Source organism: Anthonomus grandis, chromosome 8 (genome assembly GCF_022605725.1).
Source record: "Anthonomus grandis grandis chromosome 8, icAntGran1.3, whole genome shotgun sequence".
Classification (NCBI taxonomy): Eukaryota; Metazoa; Arthropoda; class Insecta; order Coleoptera; family Curculionidae; genus Anthonomus; species Anthonomus grandis.
In genome coordinates this window covers 33,970,146-33,992,975 of record NC_065553.1, presented here as the reverse complement: position 1 = coordinate 33,992,975, position 22,830 = coordinate 33,970,146, and the positions used below count along the sequence as shown (strand labels likewise).

The 22,830-nt window shown below is 33.9% G+C and overlaps 1 protein-coding gene across 1 annotated transcript in view; it reads right to left on the bottom strand.

The window, feature by feature from the left end:
* Positions 1–22,830, bottom strand: part of LOC126739042 (adenylate cyclase type 3) — a 1,002,544-nt gene that overhangs the window by 45,763 nt on the left and 933,951 nt on the right. The gene's annotated exons all lie outside the window — the stretch shown is intronic.

Genomic DNA, 22,830 nt, shown 5'->3' with positions numbered 1-22,830 from the left:
GTTTCCATTAGTAATCCAGATGTACCAGTCGGAAAGTATCACGTATCTGCTCTGACGCCGTATCGTGCAGACCCTGAAGGAGCCCCTCCTGCGCCTATTCGGCCCATCCGTAAAAGAGGACGACCCAGGAAGACACCTACCTCTAACTAGACATTCTTGCCCCACAATCGGCATGATAATGTGGTGCAAAGGGGGAGATTATAACACCCATCTGCATAACAGACATTCCCCGATGTGGTAGTGTGTGGCGGCCTTGACATGGAATCGCATGCGCGCCAGTCGGCTTCAAGCACCATTCCGTTCCGTCGACCCCACCACTGCGAACCGCTCGCCTCGCGTCTCTCTCTCTAGTCAGTCGAGTTAAAAAAAACCGAGTCGAGAGCTATGCGCACGGGTCGCCGCATCGAGATTTCCGCGTATTTTATTTTTCCATGGCTTCCTCGTATTTATAAAGTTCCACTAGAATTAAATTATGTTGTACGTTCTACTAATGGCTAATAAATGCTGTAACATCAAGTTGAAGTCCGTGTTTTTCGTGTACCCAGATCCTCAATCCAGGTTAACGCCTACAGAATTTAATTTAGTCTACCGTGGGTAGACTGAAAATTATAGAACCGTGGGTTCGAATTGTTGAATTTATAGAACCGTGGGTTCAAATGTGTTTTAAAATTGGTCGTGGACCATACAATTTTCATTAAGAAGACATCTCTATTGTTTTAGAGTCTTCTTCGTCTGAAGATGAGAGTGATCACCAGTCGCCAGTACATTCAGGACTGGAAGACATGCCAATTGAATTAACTGATAATCAAGTAGATCTCCCCTCTCGTCCGCCTACACCTCAACCTAACATTATTCCTCCTCCTACCTTGGAGGTAACACCGTCAACGCCATCAACCACTGATTTTTCAGTGGCGTTAGGGGCGAAACCGTCTGACATTCAGGTTCAGGGCCAAGATCTACATGATGAGATTATATCAAGGTGGGAATTTTATCTCAAAAAAGGTGTTAAGAAAGAAGAAAGGCAGAAAATATTAGATAAGCATCCAATACCTAAGAATTGTCAAGCACTCAATCTTCCTAAAGTGAATGAGGAGATTTTAGACTGCTTAAATGAGTCCGTTAACAAAAAAGATTATTTTTTAAAATCGTTACAACATCAAATAGGTCAGGGGTTGACGGCGCTAGGGGAAGTTATGAACGACTTTATAAAAGAAAATCAATCCACGCCTCAATTGTCAGGCTTAGCTGATGCTGCATTACTATTCTCTAACGTACATAATGCTTTATCAATGCTCCGTAGACAGAATATTATGCCTTCTTTAAATATGGAGTCTCGAAAAGTGGCGTCATCTAGCCAATTAGACACTTATTTGTTTGGTGAAAAGTTTGGGGAAGCAGTGAAGAACAAACAAAATTTAAAAAAGACCAGCGACGAATTGAAAAATAAGTTTACCAATTTTGGCCGACCAGGACCAGCGGTACCGAGTACATCTTCATCTAAGCACCCTCCTACGAACACCTCTTCTCCACGTTATTTAAACTATCGGCGAGGGGAGAGGAACGTCAGAATGAAAATGGACAGGACCATTTACAAGCCAAAGAAACAATCAGGGAATCGGGAACAATCCAGGAAACATTAGCACCGGTAAATACAAAATATGCAGCTTATTTATCACGTTATATTCTTACGTGGCAAGAATTAACTAGTGATAAAATTGTCCTACAATGGATTCAGGGTATTAAATTGCCATTTAATCGCCGAAAGCTTAGATCCACCGGCGATCTTCTGGCTTACGTCACACACATGTGGACGGAGGCCATGGAGAAGCACGGCGAGTCCCGCTCAGTCGCTCTTGACATTTCCAAGGCATTTGACCGAGTGTGGCATGAGGGACTACTAACCAAGCTCTCCTCAATCGGCATACAAAACTCATTATTGAATTGGATCAAAAGTTTTCTTGAACAACGAACAATCCAAGTAGCCGTCGATGGATACCTCTTCGACAAATTTAACATTAACGCTGGAGTCCCTCAAGGATGCATTCTATCCCCCACCCTTTTCTTGGTATATATCAACGATTTGCTAGGAACCACTGTCAATCCAATCTACAGCTTTGCGGACGATAGCACACTTATTTCCACATTTAAGTCCGCCAAACCAACGACAGCCGCAACTTCTCAGAATCTTAGGCAGCAACAAGTAGCTTCAACCAACAACGATATTAGAGCAATCTTGGAGTGGGGCGATAACAATCTGGTCAATTTTAACGCTAAAAAAACGCAGGCTGCAGTATTTACGATGAAGACTAACCTTGGTGGCCCGGAGCTGGTTATGGTAGGGAAAACATTGCCAATGAAATCATCTTTACATCTTCTAGGAGTCGAAGTCACCAACAGTGTGTCCTGGCATGACCACGTTGCCGAGGTCGCCAGGGCGGTGCTTTTCAAAACGAAAAAACTGTATACACCAGAACAGCTGCTGACTCTTTATGAGGCTCAAATACGCCCTTCCCTCGAGTATTGCTCGCATGTCTGGAGCTCTGCACCCAAGCATAGTTTAAAGCTGCTAGATTCTATACAGAAGAGAGCTATTCGTCTTATCGACAAACCAGAACTGACAAAGAGTCTGGATAGTCTGGAGCACAGGAGAAAGGTGGCTGATCTCTGTTTATTCTACCGTTATTATCACGGTAAGTGCTCTTCTGAGCTGGCAGGCCCAATCCCACCCAGGGCTGTTCCGGCAAGAAGGACGCGCCTAGCAGTTGCGGCTCATCAACATCGAGTCCACCTGACTACCCCAAGGACCTCGCTGTATCGGGACTCATTCATCTGGAGAACATCTTCTTTGTGGAACGGGCTTCCACCTCACATATTTCCCGACGCATACAACCTGCAGCGATTCAAGATAAATGCCCACAAATATCTTCGCGCAAGCACCACTCCAAGAGTGACATAGGACTTTCCTCTTGTGCTTGTGTTTACCATAAAAAAAAAAAAAAAAAAAGAACCCCGCCAAAAGTTTTTTGCTTCAAGAGAATACTCTGAAAAAGACTTAGATCTTTTTAAAAAATCATTAAGTGAGCTATTAGAAATTAGTGTAATTTCAAAATGCTCTTATACTAAAGGCGAATTTCTATCGCCGTTTTTTCTTGCCGCGAAGCCCAATGGAAAAAAGAGGTTTATTTTAAATTTAAAAATGTTAAATAATTATATTTTGGCTCCACATTTTAAACTCGAAGACTCAAGAACAGTTCAAAAACTCCTCACGAAAAATTGTTACGTAACAAAAATAGACTTAAAGGACGCTTATTTCCTGTTACCTATTTATAAAAAATATAAAAAATATTTGAGATTTATATTGCAGGGTCAAAGATATGAGTTTAATTGCCTTCCGTTTGGGCTTAATATTGCTCCTTATAGTTTTACTAAAACTATGAAACAAGTAGCAACATTTCTACGCCTTCAAAATGTTTTATTAATTATATATTTAGATGATATTTTAATTATATATAAAAATAACATTGAATGTCAAATTAATACCAAGCTCACAATTAATGTTTTAACTAGACTTGGTTTCATCATTAACAAAGAAAAAAGTCAATTAGTACCTTCAAAAGAAATAACCTATTTGGGGTTCACATATGACCTTAATCACATATGGCCGCTAGATGGCTAATATTTATTTTACCGTGTGGTATGATAGTCCACAGGCGGCCATGATGTGGGGAGGGAGCTGTGTGTCTTGAGAAATTAAACAAACGTGTTTTGGAGATTCCCGAGTTTTTTTTTTGAGTCTGAGTATTCTAAACATGGTCCTTCTCACCGTAATATACCTTAACCTATGGGTAATTGAGAAAGCTACAAGATGTAGTATTTGTGAAAACCTTATTGAGCCGAAATTTCTGTGTAAGTCTTCAATCGACTTCGACGAGCGGTGTTCAACAGCAGCCATTAAAGTGTGAAAGTGAAGAATTCTTATAGTCCAGGAGCAAACATCAGGGAAGCCAGAGTAAGTCCTTTCCAATGTTTCCTTTCCTTTATTGAGTAAACTGTTAGCTTCTGTTTAATTTCTGGTGTTTTCAAATAAATAAAATAAAATAAAAAATATTTATTTTGTTTCCTCATATTTTCAAGATGGCGGAGGAACCTAAAGCGTTGACAAAAAAAAGAGGTATTATTAAAAGTAAGCAAACAATATTTAAAAATTATTTTGAGACCGTAAAACAATGCATTTCAAGTGTAGAACCTGAAAATACTGATAAGCATGTTATTTTAGAGCTAGAAAATAGGTTAAATAAATTCTCCGATTTACTCTATCAATTTGATGATGTACAGAGTGAAATTGAGATGTTGTCAGAGTCTACTGAGGAGCAACTGCAGGAGCGTACATCATTTAAAGACAATTATTATAAGTTAAATGCACAGGGAAAAAAGATTTTAGATGAATACTATAGTGCTGTTAATTCTGGGGAAAGTAATAGTTCAGTAAATGAGAGTGTGCAAAACCCTTCAAGTTCTCGAGGTACTTATGTGCAGAGTGCACAAATGCATTCAATGGGTTTGAAACTTCCAGCAATAAATCTTAATAAATTTTCAGGTGATTATAAAAATTGGCTTGAGTTTCGAGATCTGTTTGAGTCATTAATTAATTCGAATGAGTCATTAAATAATGTGCAAAAATTTCACTAACTTCGAGCATCCCTAGAGGGTGGGGCGGCTCAGGTGTTTCGTGGAGTTGAGACTACTGAAAGTAATTATCAGATAGCATAAGATATGTTGTGCAATAGGTACAATAATAAAAGTATTTTAGTGCAAAATCACATAAAGTCTTTGCTTAATATACCTAATTTATGTTCTGAGTCTTGTTTTAAGTTACAAAAAATTGTTGATGCAGTATCAAAACACATTCAAAGTTTGAAAACCTTGAACCAACCCACAGAGTTTTGGGATACGCTTTTAATTTTTATTCTTAGTTCTAAATTGGACAAAAAGACAGAGCGTGAGTGGGAAGAAAGAAAAGTAATTTGTTCCGATTTAAAATCATTACGTCAGGTAACTGATACAGAGGTATTGGGTCAAAATTCTGAGTTTCCTTCTTTGAGTGAGTTTTTAGAGTTTTTAAAGCGAAAAGCTGATCTTTTGAAAAAATTTGGAAATTTCTAAGCGTAGAAAACATGTGGGGTTAGAGAAAAGTGGTAATGGTAAAGGGGGGAATAAGGGTAATCGAGCTAATAATAATTCTTATAACTCTCATACAGTGTCAACACAAAATAGTATTTGTGCCTTTTGTAAGAAGTCGCATTCAATTCATAATTGCCCTGAATTTATTAAACTGGCAGTGCGAGAGTAGAAAGGGTGCAAGGTTTGAAATTGTGTTTCAACAGTCTAAAAGAGGGGCATGGCAGTAGATTTTGTAAATCTAATTATTCCTGCAAGAGGTGCAAGCTAAAACATCACACTCTATTACATTTTAATAGACTTCAACAAGAAACACAAGTTAAAAATAATGAGCCAGAGCAGAATGAGGGCACTGATATGGCTGTTAGTCTATCTAGTGGTGTAAGTAATTTTTATTCAAATGTCTTGTTGCAAACAGCTTTAGTAAAGGTTATTGACTCATCCGGAGTTCCTCAAGTGTGCAGAGCTTTACTGGATAGTGGTAGCCAGACTCATTTGATCACACAAGGGTGTTGTGAGAGACTAGGTCTTGAACAAATTGAGTTGTCATCTGTCATAACAGGAGTTGGTCAAAAGGTGTCGCAGGTAAAACATAGATGTCAAATAACTATCCAATCTTGTATTAATCGATATTCGATGAGTCTTCCTTGTATTATAATTCCTAAAATCAGTGGTACACATCCTCCTTGTAAGATTAATACATCTTCTTGGAATATACCAATAAATTTATGTCTAGCAGATCCAGAGTTCAACAGGCCAGGTGAAATTGATCTTCTAATCGGTGCGAGTGTTTATCTGAATCTATTATGCATAGGCCAAGTACATTTACGTAAAAACATGCCAACATTGCAGAAAACCCAACTAGGTTGGATTGTAGGGGGTGAATTTCAATCTAATCTCTCTGTGCCAAGGTATCAGTGTAATTTGACAACCAACTTGGACCTTCAAGAGCAGATTTGCAAGTTTTGGGAGATTGAAGAGGGTTTAAGTTCAAAACCCCTTCTTTCTGAAGAAGAAAAATTATGTGAGGAAATCTTTAGTCAAACTACAACTCGTAATGAGGAAGGCAGATTTGTTGTACATATTCCTTTTAAAAAATCGCCTGAGTGCCTTGGAGATTCAAAACAAAATGCTATTAAAAGGTTTCATTCTCTGGAATCTAAGCTTAATAAAAATTCTGTATTTAAGTCAAAATATGTTGAGTTTATTAGTGAATATCACTCTTTGTCTCATATGACCGAATGTGCAAAGCCAGACGAATCCAAAGTTGCTTACTATTTTCCTCATCACGGAGTCTTAAATGAGAAGAGTCAAACCACCAAACTAAGAGTAGTGTTTGATGGTTCAGCTCCATCCGATACTGGGGTGTCCTTAAATGACATTCAATGCGTGGGCCCTGTTATTCAGGACGATTTGTTGTCAATTTGAGATTTCGGCAATATAAGGTGGTGATTGGAGCAGATGTGGTCAAGATGTACCGCCAGATTTTGATTCATAAGGATCAGAGGTGTCTTCAGCGTATACTTTGGAGAGGTGAACCATCAGAGGAATTGAAAACTTTTGAATTAAAAACAGTCTCTTATGGAACATCTTCCGCTCCCTTTTTAGCTGTACGGTGTTTGAAGCAACTTGCTATTAAGAATTCAGAATCTTTTCCAAGGGCATCTAAAGTCATCGAAAAGGATTTTTACGTGGATGACATGTTAACAGGTGTTGAGAGTGTAAAAGAAGGCATAAATTTGTGCAATGAGGTAACATCTATTTTAAAATCTGCAGGTTTTGATCTTCAAAAGTGGGCTTCTAATAGTCAAGAGATCTTAGATCATGTGAAGACAAGCTCATCTACACCTACAGTGTTATTTGGTGAAAGAGGTCAAACAAAAACTCTTGGATTGTATTGGTCATGTGAACAAGATTTTTTAATGTATCAAATTGATGTCAGTGATGTATCAAACCATGTAACCAAGAGAACAGTACTTTCTGTGATTGCAAAACTGTTTGATCCTCTTGGACTTGTTAGTCCATGTCTTATAATCGCAAAAATTATAATGCAGAGATTGTGGTTGCTAAAGTTAGGTTGGGATGATGCTTTGCCTTTGGAGTTGGCCTCTAAGTAGAACAAATTTAAATCTGAGTTATTAGTGTTAAATGAATTGAAGGTTCCCAGGCATATATTGGGTACCCATTGTATTGAGATTCAAATCCATGGCTTCTCAGATGCTAGTACTGAAGGCTATGGGGCTTGTATTTTTATAAGGAGTGTAGATAATTGTGGTATGATAAGTGTGCATTTAGTTTGTGGTAAGAGTAAGGTGGCACCACTCAAGGTTGTTACAATTCCAAGATTGGAACTTTGTGCCGCACTCCTTCTAGCGAAGTTAGTGGAAAAGGTGCGTTCCACTCTTACAGTCACTGTCAACTCATGTTTTCTGTGGAGCGACCTAACTGTAGCTCTAAGTTGGATTCATACTCCTCCTAATACATTACAAACCTTTGTTGGCAACAGAGTGACTCAAATCCAGGCACTTACTTCATCATCTGATTGGCGTCATATACGTAGTGCGAGCAATCCAGCAGACCTATTGTCCAGAGGTGTTTATCCTAGTCAAATTCAGAGTTTAGATCTGTGGTGGAATGGCCCGCCATGGCTCTCTTTCCCTCAGTGTTCGTGGCCCAAATCTGATTTTCAACCTCAAATTAATTTACCAGATTTGAAAAAACAAATTAGTGTCTTTAAGATCGAGTTTGGGGCCCTATTTCCATTTGCAAGATTTTCGCGGTTATCTAAGATAAAAAGAGTAATGGCTTACTGCCTGCGATTTATTGCAAAGTGTCGTCAGACGTCAAAGATTGCTGGTCCTCTTACTGTTCCTGAGTTAAACTATGCTTTAACTGTGCTGGTAAAGCTAACACAACAGGAAGCTTTTGCTGCTGAAATAAATGAGTTAAATAAGTCCAAATTTTTAGCGAGTAAAGGAACTTTGTTAAAACTTAACCCCTTTCTGGATTGTGAGGGTATTTTGAGGGTGGGGGGAAGGTTACAACTTTCAAAATTTCAATTTGAAAAGAAATATCCAGCAATTCTTCCTGGTGAACATCCCTTAACTAATCTTATTTTCCAGCATGAACATATTAGATTACATCATGCGGGCGCTCAACTTCTTCTTTCTTCAATTAGAGAAATGTATTGGCCACTTCGGGGAAGAAATTTAGCTCGTAATACTGTACACAAATGTATAAGGTGTTTCAGAACCAACCCGACCTCTAAAAATCCTGTTATGGGTGTTTTGCCTCAAACTAGGGTAACCCCCTGCTCCTCCCTTTTATAATGTCGGTGTAGATTATGCCGGACCTTTATTTATGAAGGATAAAAAGGGAAGGGGATGCAAAAGAGTTAAGTGTTGTATTTGTATTTTTGTTTGTTTTTCCACAAAGGCACTACATATAGAGGTAGTTACTGATTTAACAACAGAGGCCTTTCTAGCCTCATTTAGAAGATTTATTGCACGAAGAGGTAAACCATTGAATGTTTATCCCGATAACGGAACCAATTTTGTGGGAGCTCGAAATGAGCTTCAAGAGTTTGGCAAGTTTTTAAGGAGGGGTGAGGTGGATTTATCCGAGTCAGTTGCAAATCAGGGGATAACTTGGCATTTTATTCCTAGTATGTCACCTCATTTCGGGGGTATTTGGGAGGCCGGCGTAAAGTCATGCAAAACACATTTAAAGAGGGTTCTAGGAAATGCTTTATTAACTTATGGGGAGTTAGTTACAGTTTTGACAGAAATAGAAGCTATCTTAAACTCTCGTACTCTTACCCCAGTCTCTCCAGATCCTAATGATTATACCGCATTGACCCCCTCACACTTCCTAATTGGGCGACCCCTTACTTCCCTACCAGAGCCAGACCTAGAGGATGTTAAGGAGTCCAGACTTTCCCACTTTCAACGTTTGCAGCAGCTAAAGCAGCATTTTTGGTCGAGATGGTCCCTAGAGTACGTGAGTGAACTTCAGGTTCGAACTAAGTGGCAAATTCATAACAATGTTCTTCAACCTGGAGCCCTGGTTGTCTTAAAAGATGATAACCGACCACCCTTACAATGGAGTATGAGAAGAATTCTCTCTGTTCAACCAGGCCAAGATAGTGTAGCAAGAGTAGCCTCCATCCAGACCTCTAAGGGAATTGTGAAACGTTCGTTTTCCAAAATTTGCGCTCTACCAATGGAATCATGTGAGACTCCAAAACCAAGTGATACGAGTTAAACTATAGACCAGATTTGTGCTTGTGTTATAGACTAGATTTAGTGGTTGATAAACTGAAATAAACTAAACCTAACTTACTTATTAAGAGTTCTTAGTTTTAAGTATGCTTTATTTAATTAGTGTGCTAGGTCTATACTAAGTAAGGATACTATGTTGATTTAAGTCAATGTTTAACTTTTCTTTTGAAGGTTAAGCCGTTCAAGGTGGGGGGCATGTTTACATTCCTTTTGTCTTCTTTATTAGATTTAAAGATTTATAATCTATATAAATCCATATTTCTTTAATATGTTGTATTTACCACCTTTGTACATATTTTGGTGAATCATGCCTTGGCGCTGCGCCGCTAGATGGCTAATATTTATTTTACCGTGTGGTATGACAGTCCACAGGCAGCCATGATGTGGGGAGGGAGCTATGTGTCTTGAGAAATTAAACAAACGTGTTTTGGAGATTCCTGAGTTTTTTTTTGAGTCTGAATATTCTAAACACTTTCCTTGCCTATAATGAAAACAAGGTTAGTAGAAAAATTGATTTCAAAAAACTTAATGAAGTCAAGAATTAAAATCAGGGAATTTGCAAAAATTATTGGACTTCTGGTAGCAGCAGCTCCAACCATACCTCATTGTCGCCATCATATAAAAATATTAGAGCGAATAAAATTTAAAGCTCTACAAGGGAAAATATATAACGATATAATGCCTGTATCTAATGAAATTATAAAAACTTTAAATTGGTTGTTACATAATTTAAATGGCTCTGCGGAGATTAAACCTAAAAAATTCTCTCTAGAAATCTTTTCAGATGCGTCTCTTTCGGGTTGGGGTGCCAATCGTAATGGTAAAAATTGTCAAGGGTTCTGGAACAAATCAGTTAGGCGAAAACATATTAACTACCTTGAAATAAAAGCTTCCCTTTATGGATTAAAATCTTTTACTAAATTAAAAGAATATATTAGAGTTTTACTTAGAATTGACAATAAAACTGCAATAGCTTGCATAAATAGGGGAGGGAGCGTTAAATATCGTAATCTAAGTAAAATAACTTACAATCTTTTAAACTGGTGCGAACAAAAACAAATAACAGTTTTAGCTTCCTATGTTTCTTCTTAAGAAAATAAGGAAGCTGACAAGGGTTCACGACAAATTTTTGTCGGAACAGAATATGAGTTAAATAGCCAGGCATTTCTAAAAATAGTCAAGATATTCGGGCAACCAGAAATAGACCTTTTTGCAACAAAATTAAATACAAAATGCAAAATATATATCTCATGGTTCCCTGATCCAAATTCCATATCAGTAGATTCTTTTACATGTTCTTGGAAAGAAGAATATTTTTACGCCTTCCCTCCTTTCTCTATGATATCTAAAACTCTGGATAAGATTATTCAAGACCAGGCTACAGGAATTTTGGTTGTTCCTGTGTGGCCCTCACAACCCTGGTACCCCTTGTTTGTAACCCTGTTACTTGACAAACCTTTAATTTTTAAACCTAATAAAAAATTATTACTTTCCCCTTTTAGAGAACCGCATCCTCTTCACACGAAAATTTCCCTGGTGGCAGGGAAATTGTCCGGACTGCTTTCCTAAAAAGACACATACCTGGCCGTGCAATTCCTATAATGTTTGCATCAATATCAGAAGGAACATGGAAACAATACAACGCTTGTTTTCATAAATACTGGACGTTTTGTAAGACCCATCCGAACTATGATGCATTTAATTTTGACTTGAACATTTATCTTGAATTTTTGGTAAGCGAAATAAACAAAGGTAGCTCTTACGCAACAATAAACACATATAGGTCAGCCCTAAATTTCATGTTTTCTCCCAGTAACGCTGATGAAAAAATAATAAAAAGATTTATTAAAGGAAGTTATAATTTAAAACCTCCTAGACCTAAATACGACTTCACTTGGAATGTAGAACCAGTATTGAACTATTTAGCTTCTCTTTACCCATTAGAATGATTAACTCTTGAAAAACTAACAATAAAAACAATAACACTTATGGCATTGACCTCAGCTCACCGAATTCAAACTTTAAGCAAAATCACCATTAACAATATAGTACAATTTACCGAGAAAATTGAAATTAAAATATAAACAGAAAAAATAAAAACGTCAGCGCGTTACAAAAATCAACCTATTTTAACTTTTCCATATTTTCAAAAACCTGAATTATGTGTAGCGTCTATAGGTAGAAAAGTTTATAAAGAACCGGCTGCTCAATATGCGCATAAACCCCTTTTTCAACATAAAATCGATAGAAAATCCGGTGGCAGAGAGAAAAGACGATAGCAATATATTTTCTCTCGCTTCTTATTAAAGAAACCACAAGAACAAAGCAGCCGCCGTACTTTGTTTCTTTGTACCTGCCGGGGATTTAAAGCCTATGACGTAGCCTGAAGGCCTACTCAGTGTCGTCTCGTACGGGAAGTGAGTTAATCGTGTTATAAAGCATTTAAAATCTGTTGTGTGTTTTTTTTTTAAGTATAATAGTGAAATAGACTAGTTAGTTTTTAGTTAGACTATCAGATTTTTATTGTAAAAGGTAAGTAAAATTGGTTTAAATTATTCAATTGTCTAATAATTTAAAAAAATAAATGAAAATTAATTACTGTTAAAAATTATATTATTTAAAATATACTTTGATTTTAAGTGACAAAATAACAGGTATTTAACTAATCTTCTAATTTTTTTTTAGATGTCACCTGAGGAAGTAGGCAAACAAGGACAAATAATTCACAGCCAAGGGAGAGAGATTATTTCTAACGTGGCAGCTTTTATGAAAAAAGAAGCATAGCAAGAAATTACTATTCCTTTGAAAAATGTTATGTAAGTGAACAATATAAATTCATATTTTATTGTAGGATGTTTTCAAATTTTAATTTTTATTGTATTGATAACTTACAATAATAGTATATAATTATTTTAGACAACATACGTTAGCTGCCACTCGAGTATCCCAGTCAACTTACAGAAGAGTGGTCCAAGAGTCAGAAGATATAGAAAATATACCTTCCTGTTCCTTTACCAGTCCAAGGAAAAAAAGGTTAAGAAAATCTCAGAAGATTGGTAACATTACTTTGACCCAAATTAAAGATATAAAACAAATAGTGTATGATTTCTACATAGTTGAAAAAATAAGACCCACTCTAAAATGTAAGTTCAGTTGTAAAACCCAAGTAATTTACTTACCCTACATTGCAATATAACACCATAATATTTTATTATTTAAACAAAAGTGGCACCTGTTAAGTATTTTTTTAGGTTTGACATAAAATAACCATGTGGAGTATAGGGCACAAGAAGGGGCCAAAAAAAGTCTTAATTATCCAGAAATTTTCTTCCAGAATATGGACAGGATTCTCCTTAATATACATATGGAGTATATTTATTTATTTACATTTTTAAATATAAACTTATTATGTTATATTATTTTCTTTCCAGTAATACTTCAAAAGCTTCTTGATCCGGCTATTATTCAAGAGCCTATAACTACACCAACCTTATCAAAATTGGTGAAAAAAATTCGATTTAGGTATGTGTTTAAATTATATTCAATATTTATCTTCTTATATTTACCTGCTAACCAGTTAACAGTTACCTGAAAAGTTTATCAATAGGAATTTAACTTTACAACCATTATTAGCTGTTGCGTCAAAATTAATTCTAGGGATTATATTTTATTGACTTTATAAACTTCTTATAATTTTTTGGCACATAGATAAAATAAAAAGGGTATAGGTACCTACAAATAGGAACTTATTACATTTTAGTCCATTTAATTCTAGATACCTCTCTAGATATTCTTATTTTGCAGAGTACCTGGCAGACTACCTATCCTTTCTTTAATTTGTTAAGCTTTTTATTTTATTAAGTTACGTCTTTGCTAATTTTATTTTTAAATATCATGAGAAATTTGTTTAATACATTAATATGTATCTTTAATTACATATAAGTTTTTTTATAGATGGACCAAAACGGAAGATAACAGAAAGGCTCTTATGGAATCTTATGACATACAATTGAAAAGGATTAAATATTTAAAGCAAATTTTAAAATATAAAGAGGAAGGCCGTAATATTGTATATACTGATAAAAGTTACATACATAGCAGTCATACAAAGGACAAAGGGTGGTTTCGTTCGAAGTCGACATGGAATTAGAAAACCCATTTCCAAACGACAGAGACTGATAATTCTTCATGTTGGAGGAATAAATGGTTTCGTAAATAATGCTGAGATTACTGATTTTTCGCTCAGGTAAAATTTTTTAGTTATTTCTATATAAAGTAATATCAAAAATGATATTAAAATGTAATACGCAGAAATGATACTCTTAGTTCGTTGATTGGATAAGCGGGTACTTATATTATTATACTTTTCAGTCCCAGTTCCCTACCCATATTTTCACCTATAATATTTAGTCAAATTTTTACCATTATCAATATTGATATTTTGATAATTAATACCACACTGACAACTTTATACGATTATTTTAAAATCTTTTATTCTTCTCTTTTTAGGGTCAAAAAGCGGAGACTATCATGATGACATGAACCATCACAACTTCATGAAATGGGCCGAAAATCAGTTATTTCTAAATTTACTACCTAATTCCGTCCTAGTATTAGACAATGCAGCTTATCACAATGTGCCTGTAGTCAAGAATGTTACATCTGGAAGTAAAAAGCAGGAAATAGTTGACTGGCTCAAGGAACGTAATTTTACATTTGATGCAAAACTCACCAAGACAGAGTTATATGAAATAGTGTCTGAAAATAAAAAAAAGTATCCTGTAAAAACCAAGTTGGACGACCTAATGGAAAAGCATAGACACATTGTGTTACGTTTGCCTCCATACCACCCAGAGCTTAATCCGATAGAAAAAATTTGGGCAACTGTTAAGAATTGGGTGGCAAGCAGAAATTCCACTTTTAAATTGGCAGATGTCGAAACTTTGACAAGGCAGAAATTTGCGGAAATTTCGAATGATGAGAGAATAAATATTTGCAACCATATAGACAATATAGAAAAACAATATTTCGAAAGTCATCACCTTTTTGATGAAGCATTGAATTCTTTCAAATTTACAGTAAATACAGGCTCATCTGATGAAGAGATCGAATGGTCTTTATCGGATGAATCTGATTTAGGTTGTAATACACTATCTGATAGTGAATAAAAATATATAATATGTAAAATAATGAAATAAAACTTTAAGCTTATACCAATTTGTTTCTTTACACAAGTCGTTTAAAATACCTAATCCTTAAAAAAATGCGAATAAAGAATAATTTTCAGCTACCTATTTGAAGTCCTGTTTTAAAAATAATTAGCGTACTGCATCCTCCTGTAAGTAAAACTATTTTTTATTAGATTTTTTATGGGCACATCACAATGCTAAAAAATATAATTTTAATTTATCTACATTTTTTTAAACGAATCTCGGAGCAAATAAATTCAAATATATCCATTCTTAGTTGGTATTTCAACTAAATCAAACGCACTTATAATACCGCTAGCTATACCTACTAAAAATCTAGGGCTATTTAAACTCTAGTACAAATAAATATTAATAATTTCAACAAGTGTGCCGCCTCCACTGTCTTTAGACCTCGACATAGTCATCTGATCCGATCGATAGAATAACGAGATGCGCGGATTTTGCCGTCTGTTGATGTCACCGGTTCTTTATAAACTTTTCTAACTATACTCTAAAACATTATATGGAAGTCACCGCTCTGATTCGTTTAAATTATAATCCCCTATTTTTAACACATAAAAAAACCAATCCATCCTGCAACAACACAAACCTTAAGTAGATTGATCAAGTTGGCATTAAAAAATAGCGGCATAAATGTAAACATTTTTACAGGATATAGCGTAAAAAAATACAGCAGGCTGGAGTCCCAATTCAGATGTTTTCTTTAAATTTTACAATCGACCTTTAGGCAGGCCTAATGACATTTTTGCTAATGCAATATTAAATTTAGGTTTAACATAAGAAATTAAATAATATAAGTATTATGAAAAATGTATCCATTTATGACGCATAAAATACCACCTCATATATACATATATTATCTCTACTACATATTAATATTAAAAATAGTAAACATGTATTCATTTATATTATAACTAGAACTATTAATCTATGATGAATTAATAGATAATTGCCCCTATATTTTATTAGTCTCGTAGTATTCGTTTTGTTTGTATTCACTTAATTAAATTGAATTAAATAATTAATTAATTAATAACCACAATATTTATTTTATTAGTAATTGGTTATTGCAAAATTGCATCCTCTAGCTTTTAACGACTACAACGTAATCATATCGGAAAACAAGCGAAGGAAAATTTAAAGATTAATCGAATACCATACTTACCTGTATGAAGATTAATCTTAATTTTCCGAGCTTGTCTTCCGATATGATTACAACCCACCCACTTAACTTAACCACCCTTTATTGAGGGCAATTTTGCATAAAAACAGAATGACGATGTGTGAGTCTGGCCGGAATGGCGATAAAAAATTGTTTTGCTTTGTACGCGTATCGATGGATAGGGTAAACCAGAAACTACAACGTAATCATATCGGAAGACAAGCGAAGGAAAATTACGATTAATCTTCATACAGGTAAGTATGGTGTTCGATTAATCTTTAAATTATAGTACAACTACTAGTCTGGTGAGAATGTTAGATAATATAAGACTTAACGAAGAACATAAACAAAGTACTTGCATGGCGGTGCTTGATTTTAGCAAAGCATTTGATACTATAAATCACTCAATGCTCCTTGCAAAGTTGGGATATTTTGGTTGTTCCGAATCTACAGTTTCTTTTTTTGATTCCTATCTTAAAAATAGATCACATTCGGTGTTCTTAAAAACCAACAATGGAAGTTTGGAGCACTCAAGGTATCTTGACTTAGAAGTTGGTGTTCCTCAGGGCTCCATATTGGGACCTCTTTTATTTTCGATTTATGTTGCGAATATGCCTAACTGTATTGAACATTGTAAATTACAACAATATGCTGATGATTCTCAAATATACATGCCATTAAATTTTTTAAATTTTAATATTTCTGAGCAAAAAATTAAATCGGATAAACTAAACATAGTTAATTTTTCCAATGAGCATAACTTAAAAGTTAACCCTGCTAAATCTAACATCATTTTATATGGCTGTAAGTCAGGAATTCTGAGACACTTATATGAAAGTATAAATATTGAGATTAATGGAGAAAAAATTCCAGTTGTCAATGAAGTGAAAATATTAGGATTGACTTTAGATTCTAACTTTTGTTTTGAGACACACATTAATAACAAATTAAATATAGGCTATATCCGTCTTAGAAATCTGTACAGATTTAAAAATGTCTTAAAGAGTAAAACCAAATATTATCTCTGCAATAGCCTCATTCTCTCCTTAATCGACTACGGTGATATCGTATATTCTAATTCTATAACATCTGAGCTTTCTAGATCTATACAAAAATTGCAAAATAGCTGTATAAGATTTTCTTATAGCGCTGCCTATCGGGAGCATATCACACCTTATTTAAACATAAATTCTATTTTAAATATGGAAAGGAGAAGAAAATTACACATATATGCCTTTATATATAAAACAAGTATAGTCGCTTCGCTCCTATACTTTTGGTCCGTGGGGACCAGTTTGGAACCTTTAGGTCTTGTCTGTGAAGGGCTATAAAGGAATTCTTAAAAAAAAAAACAAAAATTATCAGGTGTACCAACGTTTATATGCCAAGGAAAGAGATGACCAGTGGTTGGGGTATCATGCTTCAAAGAACCATAATTTGTTATATAGTCGCGTTGTGTGTCGATATACTGTCCTATATTTTAAATCTGTCAAAATATATTAATTGTATTCTAAATTAAGCCCGAATACCAAATTCCAACAGAATCGGACCAATAGCAAAAAAGTTACGGTAGTCACGTGACCTGGGCTGAAACTCAAATGTCAGTTATCTGTCATAATTTATTAGTTGTATCCTAAATAAACCATAAATACCAAAATTAGAGAGAAGTTCCCATAAGGGTCTATTTATTGAAATAGAACAAACGGGATTTTACGTCGATTTGTTTTAATTTTTCTTTTTATTTTCAACAGTAATAGTCATAAAATATCAAAAGAATTGACAGGAGGAAAATAAGAAATAAAAGAAACCATCAACGAATTAAATCGAAGCTATAGAAGCCGAGATATTAGTAAAAATGTGGGAAAAACTAAAGAAAATTGTTTTTTTCCCACGGTATCATTTTTTTTTTTAAATAATTATTGACAAATTTTAGTTTTAGCCCTAAACTGGCAATTTTCACTAAAAAACCCCAAGAAAAAAAAAATTTTTTTTGGTCCTGAATCGGAACCCAACCCACGAAAAATTTCAAAAAAATGGTTTTTATTTTTTTATTAATAAACTATAAATCTGACAACTTTTTCTATTAAATAAGAGTTCTTCACTATATTAAGGGGTATTCGCCTGTTAAAACGAATCGGTTCTAGCTATTATACAATCGGAGAAAATTGGAAAAAACTATTAAACATAAATATCGAATTATCAAGAGCCCTATGGAAAAATTTCAATTTTTTATTTTTCTATCCTGTACTACTTCAGAGTATCTTTAAAAAAGATTATTACCAATTTGACTCTAAAATGAACGGAAAACCTATTTCTTTGCATTTTTCGATTCAAAACAAAATCCGGGGTCAAAATTACCATTTTTTCAAAATATGCTCCGAATTAAAAATTTCTTTTTTCTGGTTAAAAATCATTCAAAAACTAACAAAAAAGCTTTATGACAAAATTTTCCAAGATTTATACGAGTGCCATAATATAAAGGAAAAAATTAGGTCCCATAAGAGCCTATGTATAGGGATAACACAACCGGGTTTTTACGTCGATTTTTGTAATTTTTCAGTTTTATTTCGAAATTTACAATAGGCAATTGTAATAAAATATAAAAAGAATTAACAGGAGGAAAATAAAGAATAATAGAAACCCTCAACGAATTGAATCGAAGCTACAGAAGTCGAGATATTAGTAAAAATGTGAAAAAAAATAAAAGAAAACTCGTTTTTTCCCACGGTAGCATTTTTTTTCTTAAAATGATAACCGACAAATTATAATGTTAGCCCTAAGTTGGCAATTTCCAGTAAAAAAAACCCAAGAAAAAATTTTTTTTTTGCTCCAAAATTAAAAGGGGTATAGCCATGCAAAATTGCGAAAAAATTGTTTTTATTTTTTTCTTAATTATAACTCTGACAACTTTTTGTCTTAAATAAAAGTTCTCGGGAATATTACGGGGTATCTGAATGTTCAAACGGATCGGTTCTGGCTATCATAAAATCGGAGAAAATAAAGAAAAACCATGAAACATAAATATCGAATTATCAAGGGTCCTATAAAAAAATTTTAATCTTTTATTATTCTATCTTGTACTACTTCAAGATACCTTTCAAAAAGGTTATTATCAGTTTGACTCTAAAATGAACAGAAAACTTATTTATTTGCATTTATCGATTTTCGAACAAAATAGGGCCCAAAATTAAAATTTTTTTAAAACATGCTCCAAATTCAAAATTCCTTTTTTCTGGCTAAAGACCATTCAAAAGCTAATAAAAAAGCTTTATGACAAAATTTTTCAAAATCTATAATAATGCTACAATATTATGAAAGAAGATAAGTTCCCTTTAAAGCCTATGTATTCAAACCGATTATTTTTTAATTTTTTTTTTAAAGGCAAATTTAAGAAATAATTTAACTAATTAAGATAAAAGGTGTTGACTAATTGCGCTGGGTTCAAATAAAAAAAATTAAATAAAAAAGTTAGTTAACTCACGATGAAAAGAAAGGTAATTTAGTGGACTGTAAACACTTAATGAAATTAACTAAAAAACTTGGAAAACGCTGTTGTGAGACCTTACCTTCTATTATCGGTGGCCGAGATTTGCGAATTATCTACACTTTCACGCTAGCGATTTTTCGGTGTTGACTCGCGACTCTAAACTGTTTGACGATTAGAGCTCGAATGTATATGAAACCCGCACTGTTTAAGGCCTCAAAACAAAAAAAACAAAAAACTAAATTATTTAAACAAATGAAATACTTCCTTAACAAGGTGAGTCAACCAAAGGCATTAAATTTAACTTAAGAAAAATACCGAGTGATAAAAGAACATGAATTAATATGAACTAAATAAACTAAATGAAAATTAAATGAAAACTTAACAAAAGGAATAGGGTAATACAAAATATTATCTACAAATATATACATATAATCTAATAGTAAATTTCAATCAAATAGGAAATTTTGATAGTTACGTGACCCTAGAACTTAATATTTTAAAATTTTGTAAAAAATCAACAATTGCATCCTAAATAAAGCCCAAATACTAAATTTCAACCCAATCGGATCAATAGCAAAAGAATTATGAAAGTCACGTGACTTTAAGATATAATTTGTAAATTATCTGTTAAAATTTATTAATTGTATCCTAAATAAAGCATAAATACCAAATTTGAACCCAATCGGACTTATAGCAAAAAAGTTACAATAGTCACGTGACCCGGAAGTCAAATGTCAAATATCTGTCAAAAATTAATAATTGCATCCTAAATAAAGCCCAAATACCAAATTTGAACCCAATCGAACTCATAGCAAAAAAGTACCAATAGTCACGTGACCTGGAAGTCAAATGTCAAATATCTGTTAAAAATTTATAATAGCATCCTAAATAAACCCCAAATACAAAATTTCAATCAAATCGGACAAATAGGAAGAAAGTTAAGGTAGTCACGTGACCTTAAAACATAGTCATGTCAAATATCTGTCAAAATTTATTAATCTTATCCGAAATAGGTACTAGGTACCAAATTTGAACCAAATCGCACCAATACCAAAAAAGTTATGATACTCGACTAACCTTAAAAATCAATAATTTCAAAATTTTTTTATTTATGTCCCAAAAGCAATGTTTAAGAATTGTTAACATTTATTAATAATAAACTAAATAGCATTAAACTCACCAAATATCTAAATTCTTATTTTAAATTAAATAGATCATTACGACTGACCTGTGTATATATTCGAATAATTTTAATAAAATAATAGGGCAAATTTCATTTCGTCTCAACCCGGTATAAAACCACTGACTTTTCAAAAAAACGGCATTTTTCGAAGACGTCAAAATGTTTGCCGAATTTTCCTGTTCCGCAATACACAATTTCCCCAATTGATATGCACAGATTCGGAAAGTCCATTCATTTTCTGATTGGGTGCTTCCTTTCCCTGATCGTTTCCGGTTCATTTTCATTCATAATTTTACAAAAAACCCAACCAAGTCCCGGCCACCTGTCACGAGCAAAAAATTTTCATACACCATGCGTCAAAGTATTGTTCGCACTAGCCATTTCTTTAGAGTTTAGGTTGACACCTCCAATTACCTGCAAAAACGCAAAAAAATGGACTTTTTTCATAAAATCGCATTTTTCGGGTACTTGTACTATCGCTGGAACTCTGAAATTTTAGTATGTGTTGTAAAACAAAATTTCGGATCTTTTAGATGATGTCTGATCTTTACCATGTACAGGGACGTGGCAAATGAATTAAACGCGAAAATTCGAATTGCTCAGAACCTATTAATGTTGGAAGATTGTAATTTTACATAAATAATGGGGTTATTAAAGTATTTAATTCCTGAGAATATAAATGGTCCAGGTGCCACTACGAAAAAGTTATTAAATAAAATGTGATTTTTGAGTCGGACCTTCATGGGTAAAGTTCATTATTGCTCGCCCTGTATGGTTCCCAAAATTTTCGGTTATATGGCATATGAAAGGTAAAGGATGAAGTTATTTTTTGAAAAAAAAAATTACCAAAATAAGTATCGTTTGGCGGGAAATCTCAAAAAACTGAAAATGCCAGAACTCGTAAAATAAATTTTTTACAAAAAAAAAGCTCCAAGTATGTCAAATCTCTTATAAAACGAAGTCTTTTCGCCGAAACACTTTTTTTATAAAAATTTTTTTTTAGCCTCTGGAGAAGTTTGCTTATAACAACTCACCCTGTATACCGATCTGGCCCAAAAAGTATACAAACATGAATTACTATAAAGTCTTTTATGCCTAAAATTTTCAATTTTTTTGACAGCGTTAAAATTGAGATCTCGTGCAAAAATCAATTTTGACCCGTTTTTTTACGAATTTTTGACTTTGAGACAGTACCGCTCCGTTTGGTGGTACCCGAAAAAAAATTCGTTTACGGATCCATCATTCCCAATGTATTGAGAGACCCTATGCCAAATTTCATCATTTCGCTAGCCATACAGCCAAAGATATGAATTTTTATTTCCAAAAAAACACGATTTTTCGGACCAGACGTCGCGTGCATAATATAGTCGCAGACGCTCCTATATAATAATAAAGTCGGGTCAACCCCCTTATTTAAATAAGTTATTTATTACTCTCTCGCATTTACACAATACTCGAAATGTTGGAAATTTTAGGATACCTCAAAATAGAACAAGTAACTTCCACAAGTCATTTTCGGTTATCGGAGTTACAATGTGGAATAACTTGCCAAATAATATTAAAGATTTGTCATTTAATACATTTTACACCAAGGTTAAGCAAATTCTTCTCGACTCCCAACGAGATGCTTAGTAGTATGACTAGTAGTCATCTCGTTTTTTTAGTTAATTTGCAGTAGTATAAACTGCAAAATTAACTAAGACTAAAGATAAGCTGGCCTGTCCAATCTTTCTTTTGTGGTTCTTTTTTGTCTATTCTTGTTACCTTTCGTCGCATGCCAGCCAAATTGCTTTGCCATTTTTTGTTTCTGCCCTTTTTAGTTTTAGTTTTATTCTTTTTTAGGTTAATTAGGATTTTTTTTTGTGTTTATTTATAATGTTTTCAAGGCCTGTTTCACGCAAATTGCACTATCGGTTTTATATAATCGCGAAGCAGTTCCTTTTACCAAAAATTGTCAATTTTATTTTCTCATGTAGCTAATTATATTTATAACTATTTTTTTGGTAATAAACTTTTTTGACTTTGACTTTGACTTAAGTACACCTGATAATTTGTTTTTTTTTTAATTTCTTTATGGCTCTTCACAGACAAGAGCTAAACATTCCAAACTGGTCCCCACGGACCAAAGTATAGGAGCGAAGCGAGTATACTTGTTAAATAAGTTAGTAATAATTTCATTAGTTTCCTTAGACGTTTCCAAACTTTTGTGTAGCACTGTACATATTGGAAAATGTATATTGGAAATAAAAATATATATGTGTAATCTAATGTTGGACATTCGTGTTTTTTATGTGACTACACAAATTATTATTATTTATAATATTATTATT